Source organism: Spea bombifrons, chromosome 4, assembly GCF_027358695.1.
Source record: "Spea bombifrons isolate aSpeBom1 chromosome 4, aSpeBom1.2.pri, whole genome shotgun sequence".
NCBI lineage: Eukaryota > Metazoa > Chordata > Amphibia > Anura > Pelobatidae > Spea > Spea bombifrons.
The window spans coordinates 44,424,341-44,431,736 of record NC_071090.1 but is presented as its reverse complement, the minus strand read 5'-3'; the positions used below and the strand labels follow the sequence as shown (position 1 = coordinate 44,431,736).

At 36.9% G+C, this 7,396-nt stretch overlaps 1 long non-coding RNA gene across 1 annotated transcript; it reads left to right on the top strand.

Annotated features, from left to right (window-relative positions):
• The first annotated feature begins 1,623 nt into the window (after positions 1 to 1,623).
• Positions 1,624 to 6,066, top strand: LOC128490517 (uncharacterized). Its single transcript, XR_008353957.1, has 3 exons — positions 1,624 to 2,063; positions 2,167 to 2,241; positions 5,990 to 6,066. It is a non-coding gene; the product is annotated as an uncharacterized LOC128490517 (long non-coding RNA).
• Positions 6,067 to 7,396: the final 1,330 nt, after the last annotated feature.

The following is a 7,396-nucleotide window of genomic DNA, read 5'->3' as shown; positions in this document are numbered from 1 at the left end:
TGCGTGGGGTCAGTCCTCCCTTGGTCTAACCTCCCAAGAGTGCAGCTCCTTCAATGTAAAGGGGGGTATACAAGTTTGCTTGGCCTATGGGGTGTATGGTGGTAGTAACCATGGCAAAGAAATCTATTTGCACCTAATGGATTTGTTACTTTAAGTAGAGAGAGAGTAGAGATCTTGTAGTAGTTGAGGTATACATTTTGAACTTCTTCTGTTCAAACTGATCTGTTGGTCACTTGAATAAATGTATGTATGTATGTACAATTTAGTAGTAAGCTTGGTTTTCAGATATATATATACCAATTTCATGCTTGAACGTTAACTAGTATGAATGTAAATAGTTCCAATCCTCCCTTGAATACAGGTGATAATATACTACACCTGAGTGCAGTTATGGATTAGCTACACCCTTTAGTTAAATAGCTGAAGATACTTGTTGGGAACCACAGGGATTTAAACAAGCAGCCCTGCATATTTCACTTATCCTTGTCGCCTACAGGGGGGTTTGGCTCCCTTGAACGCTATGCCTGCCCATGTACATGATATTATTATCATCTTTTATTTATATAGCACCAACAATTTACACAGCATGTCTTACAATACATACATTCAGGGTATACGGCAAGCCTAAAATTGACGGACTAAGACAAACCGAGACATTAGGTAGAGAGGGCTCTGCTCGCAAGCTTACAATCTAGAGGGAAAGGGGAGAGGTATTGTGAGGGTTGTATTAATGGCAAGTAAGTTCTAGCTACTGAGATGGTATGCTTCTCGGAAGAGGTATGGGGCAGCACAAGTGAAGTGTGGAAAAAAAGGAAGAGATGAGGAGATGAGGAAGTGAGGAGGAAAGCCTTAGCCCATGGAACATGAAGATTGATATCCTTCCCTGATTCTGTTGCACCTGTGGTTCATCAGGTAATCAAGAGCCCTTATGAACCAGGGTTGCTCCCAGGCTTGGCTTTATGTTTACTCCATTTTTTTGACCCCTGGCTCTGGACTCCGGTTGTGTTCCCATCTTCTGATTCGCCACCTAGTTTGGATGTGTCACTATTTCGCGTTTTTAACTTTGGACTGTACTTTGTTTTTTTGCTTCTGCCTCACCCCCTTTACTTCATTTTGGTCCTGATCATGCATCAGCTCATCTAACCTTGTTGTCATCGGCCAGTTTCCCAGTTTGTTCTTATCTTCCAGTTCCCTCAAACTCTGCTCTGTGCCTGTCAATGTATCCTTGATACATTAATGCAAGTGTAGGATCCCTTACGACAGAGACAATAGGCCAGCAAGGACAGTGAGGAGGATAGGAGTTCCAAAATTGGTTCATGAACCGGATATGGCAACTGAATCATAAAGCAGCAGGCAGCAGATGAGGCCAATAATAGCCGTGTTAGTAACAGAAAGACAGCTCCTAAGAACAAAGCAGCCATCGGCAAGCAGGCACTTCTGAACCTGCCTACCCAGCGCTGAATTCTGAACCTGTCCCAGAACTCCTACCTGGTCTGGTACATGCAGTTGTGACAATACTTTACTATTTTCTTTTTCTTGCTATAAGTAATTAAACATTGATCTAGTTGCATACCATGGTGACTATTCTTATTTACTGTTTTCACTTCTGCCTCTGTACCAGTATATTGATTGGACAGATGTTACTTCATAAAAAGTTAAAAAATCTATATGAATAATCCTAGCTTTATTTTTGAATGGACTTGATTGCTGTAGAGAAGATCCTGTCCAGCTTTTGTTGACAGATGCCACCACTGGCAGGACACCAGTTTTATTAAAATGTATCTAAATATTGTTCAAGGTCAAATCAAAGTAAGTCCCCTCAGTACATATTATCCATGGTAGCTATGAGACACACGTGGGAGTTGTTATAAACAGATCATTTTCAAATTGCAAAAAGTAATGGCTGGAGTTTTGTATGTCCAGATTCAATCTTTTCTTTTTTAGTGTGTTTAGTAATGACCTTAAAGTGATTATTACTCATGATGACTACAGGCTACAAACCAAGACCAGGAAAATGATTTTGCAGTTTCCTGCAAGCCGAAGAACATACAGAAGAACTGAATGTTAGTGCTATCATGTTCTAAGACAATATTCTGTCTGGGCAGGTTTGTTTCAAATTATTCCATGAGAATTACCATGACAAGTTGCCTTTCTGTCTTCCCAAAGGGTTACTCTTGATGAAAACCGCCTGTTTCCACCAACTGACATCACTGCATGAAACCCTTCTGAAGCATCATGTGTGTGAGTGGCTGTGTGACTTTTTATGTCATGATGATTGTGATTTATACATATATGGAAACTCAGATGCAGGATTCATGCCTTTCTCTCCACAGTTTCCTATTTTTAGAGGTAAATTTTTATCCTACTCTAGAAAACGGACTTCTGTTTTGGTATTATCTTTCCGTGTAATGAATAAATTAATTGTAAATTTGATAACATGTAATATATAATGTAAAGTTTAAGTTAAAGAATTGTTACTTTTCATTTCAATTCTACTTCACAGACCCAGTCCTCCAATGTTTCATCATTCTCTCTATTCCCATTTTCCCTTTCTCCTTTAACGCCTTGCCCCTCATGTATCTCATGTTTCCTTATACATTTTTTTAAAGAATACGTAGACATTTTTGGTCTGGCCTTGTAAAGGTACATTATTACCAAATAAATGACAAACATAGAGGGGTATTTATATAAAGCAGGTTTGAAAAAAATCTTCTCTCTCTGGAAAGCAATGCACTGCTCCAATCAGCAGGTAACCTTTGGTATGGAAGACTTATATGTCATAAATAAAGAGGAATGTTTAGGATCAGATTAGGATAGTCATATAAACTTGATATGCAATACAAGGATACTCCTGACCCAAGTTCTTATGATGTTTAGGAAAATATATATATAAAAAGAACTGAAAAAGAACTATTCTGCTAATTCCACTCATTATTTTTTTTCTGTGAAAGAAGAAATATATATATCAGCTTGACTAGTATGTGCATTTTTAAAGTGGTCCTGTCTCCAAAAAACAGCCAGTGCCAGCTCTTTGGGTTTACCTTATAGCTGCCTAGGTGCTGCGGACTTCATTTAATTAATGCAGAATATGCAGGCGCCAGCACTAGACCATGTAAATTAGAGAAACCCAGAGACCCATGGTCAAATCATTCCCAGGCAGAGCTGTCAGTAAGTGTATATATTGCTAATACCCGTAGATAATATCCTAACCTGTCAACTCTCCAGACAGAACTCTAGGATTCAAAGGAGAAGCAGGGGCTCTCAAGATACTGTATATTATTATTATTATTATTATTATTATTATTATCCTTTATTTATATAGCGCCAACAGTTTAAGCAGCGCTTAATACAATACATAAATTCAAGGGATATGACAAGAATTGACAGACTAAGACAAACCGATACATTTGGTGGAGAGAGCCCTGCTCGCAAGCTTACAATCTAGAGGGAAATGGGGTGACAAACATAAGGCACAGAGAAAGGGTGAGAGGTAGTGTGGTGGTATCAGTGACGGGTGAGAGGTAGTGTGGGGGGTATAAGGCATAGAGAAAGGGTGAGAGGTAGTGTGGTGGTTGTATCGATGACAAGGAAGTTCTAGCAGCTAAGATGGTGCGGCTTCTCTGAAGAAGTGGGTTTTTAGATGTTTCTTGAATGTCGGGAGGGAGGGTGAATGCTGAAGGTTCCTTGGGAGTAGATTCCAGAGATATGGGGCAGCTCGAGTGAAATCTTGTAGTAGATGAACATATTTGTTGATTCCCTTCATACCAGAGCATCTCCTATTCATATATATCCCTGCTACTATAGTAGGACACCTGCAAACCATTTTACCTTCTGGTTTCAGAGAAAACTTTAGACTTTTTTCCACTTCGGTCGGCTGAATCGCGGAGGTGGAACAGAGTGGGGTCATGTAACCCAAAGTTACGTGACCCTGGTAAAAACATGGCCGCTCACACACCATGCACAAGCTGTTAGAAACAAGCCTCTGGGATGGTGAGCGTGTGATGATAGAGCGGGTGTGGGTGTAAATGTGTATATATATACGTGTGTGTGAGGGTAAGGGGCTAGTAACTACCAAGACTCCATTTCATCAAATTTTTAAATACTACTTTCATATTTTGCACTAACACCCCACATATATGAGAAGTTTTCAGAACTGGAACAAATGTGTTGTTATTTTTGTCATTTATAAATTGTTAGTAAAGGTCAAACTAGAAAAACAAAATGTTTTTTTTATATTTTTTTAATAATCTTTCAGATTCCATACTAAATGATAGTTTATATGGATGGTTTTAAAAGCTTTAACTGTCCTGAAACTGTCCCGCGGGGGTAAAATAAATGAAAGACGGTAAAGATCTAGCTGAAAATGATATGGGAAACGTACTTAAAATGCTTCAGTCCTAAAGTGTAAAATCAGCCTTTATCGTTAAGGAGTTAATAAAGCAAAAAGTCTAAAAGAATTAAAAAAAACAGCACCCAAAATGTGTGTTTTCATCCTATGCACAGAGTTGTCTTTAATTTTTGGAGTGCCAGAGATCTGGCCTAATTTTTCCTCTGGGAGGAGGACATTCAGCTCCCATGTTTCTTCCATGCTAGCTAAATTATTGTATTGTATTTTCAATTTCAGGCAAATCCAAGCAGGTATCAGATTCCTGTGTAGAACCAGGGATGTACGTACTATAGGTGCATGGCAAGATGGGTAAGGCAGAAGGAGGAGTGGGAACAGCTCTAAAGAAAATGGGAATGGAGGAGTTTTGGGAGAGTGTATATGTGTGTATTTATGTGTAAGTGTAATGTGTATGAGTATATGGTTTATGAGTTTGTGTGTCACTTTATGGCATTAGAGTATGTTATTGTATGGTGTTAGAGTTTGTGTAAGTCTATGGCATTATAATGTTTTTGTAAGCATATGGTGTTAGCATGTGTGCGTAAGCCTTTAGTGTTATCATGTGTGTTTGTAAGTGTATAGTGTTAATATGTGTTAGCGTGTTCGTATCTGTTACTGTATGGTGTTAATATGTGGTGTTAGCATGAGTGTGCCTGTGTCAGCATATAGTGTTTGAGTGTGTGTGTATGTTTGTGTGTGGTGTTAGAGTGTCAGGTATGAGCCTAGAGTTGGTGGCATGGGGGTGGTTAAGAGTTAGGGAGTGAGTGAATATGTATATACTTATACTTATGTTAGAATGAGTGTGTATGTATTAGCATGACCGTGTATATGAAAGTATGTGTTAAAGAGAGTGTGTGTTAACATGAGTGTGTATGTGTAAGTGTATGTTAGAGGCAATGTGTGTTAGTGTGAGTTTGTGTAAGCATGTGTTAGAGTGTGTTTGTGGGGGTGTGAGTAGTGTGTGGTAGTGTTAGTATGTGTGTTAGCATGAATGTGTATGTATTAGTGTGAGAGTGTAAGTTTGTGTTAGTGTGAGGGTGTGTGTTTAAATATGTGTACCAGTGAGTATGAGGGACAAGGCTTTACCTGCTCTGTAGGCCAGAAGGTGCCAGTCCTCCCCTGCCTGCCTGATTTTCACTTTTAACAGTTTTGTCAAGTTTGTTAATTCTCCTTTCCTCTTTCTTGAACCTCTGCCCCCGCCATTCCCATTACCCTTCAGTTTGATATACTTTGTCAGTATATGTGACCAAACCAAATCTTCTTGACCTAGCTGATCAGAATAATAGTAATTATTCTAATAATAGAATAATACTATTTGTATCATGCAGTTTTTTACATTGATGAAGAATAACTTCTTATAAGTATGTGCAAGTTTCAATTATTTCAGAAAAGCATTGCTACGATTTTTCAACATAATCTATATAATTATAAAAGCTAGACCACAATCTTTATTATCTACCTAATCAATTTAGGTTTTCTTAAAGTTATTCAAATTATGATTAATATTTGTAAGCTTACTACAGAAATCCTCTTTTTATTTTACTTTTATTTATTTTACTTCACCACCTGCTAATAATAATTATTTTTATTTGTTTATTCTTATAGCTCCAGCAATTGATGCAGCGCTTCTTACAATACATACATTCAAGGAGTATGATAAAACTAGAATTGACATATTAAGACAAAACGATACATTAGGTAAAGAGGGCCCAGCTCATAGCCATCTATCTTTTACTTATTATTATTATTATTATTATTATTAATAATAATAATAACAATATTATCATCATATTGTTAAAACCCTCAAGAAGAAGAACAAAGGGTTGAAAAAATGTATTAAGATTCTGCTTTATGGAATGTAAGATATTTGACAGCTTTATAAAAAGGAAATGAGTGAGACTTAAAAGATTTCAAATGTAATTTGAATAGCGGTAAAGAAAGAAAGTGTCCATTATATGGGTGTGTGTGGCTGCCTGAGCTATATTTAGTCAAGAGAACAGTACAAAAAAGCATTAATCAGTTGAGGTGAAAGGACAGTCCACTTCGGATTCTTCCTGCAATAGAATATTGCTATCTTGCATACTTCGTACTATGATACTTTTGAAAGAACATAACCAGATTTATTTTTATCTGTGTTGAGATGTCATTTAATACTTGGCCAACTACTGAATGAAACAGAGTCATGTGGCCACGTTTGTGTTATAGTGTGTTGTAAACCCTTTTCCTAGAATATTTTATCGTAAAAAATTGAACTCACAACCAATTGGATTCTATGTGTGGCTTCTTTGTATTTGGAGAAAAAATGGTAATGTATTTATAAGCAATTCAGTATGGCTTGTTGGCGATGATATGTATCAACGTGGTATGTGCATACTTTACAAGTCAGTCTCATTGTATATATGTCTTTCAGCTGTTCACTTAAAAGAGAGCTGTAGCTGTCACAGCTTTTAGTTTTAAATTCATTTATTAAAAATGCCTATAGCCTGTACGTTTTCTTTGCCGACCTCTTAATTGTTTTTGAGATATTTATTTTAAAGATTTACCTCATGGAAACTGAATCAACATTAACTATAAGCAGAGCAGCCATTATCTCATGCAATTCCAGACCTGAAGTTATCTCCCTTCTTCTCCACCTTACAAAGGTTCTTTGAACCAACTGACAACAATCAGCAAATTATCTATATGCAGTACATAGAGATAAAATACCAGGGTGGAATAATCTGGTAAATCATGAAAACGAGGCTAAAAAGACTGCCTCATTGGTGTATACATTTTTTAAGAATACATGGAATATTTTCAACATATTTACATATTAAATATTACACAGTGTATAGAACTGTAAGGTCTAGGCAAAAGTGACACATCCACATTAATGCAAGGTGGTATTGATATAACTTTTCCAAAATAATCTGAAATACATGTGTAGTACAGATATATATATATATATATATATATATATATATATATATATATATAGATCTGGGAAAATTATTGACGTTAAAGGGGCCAATT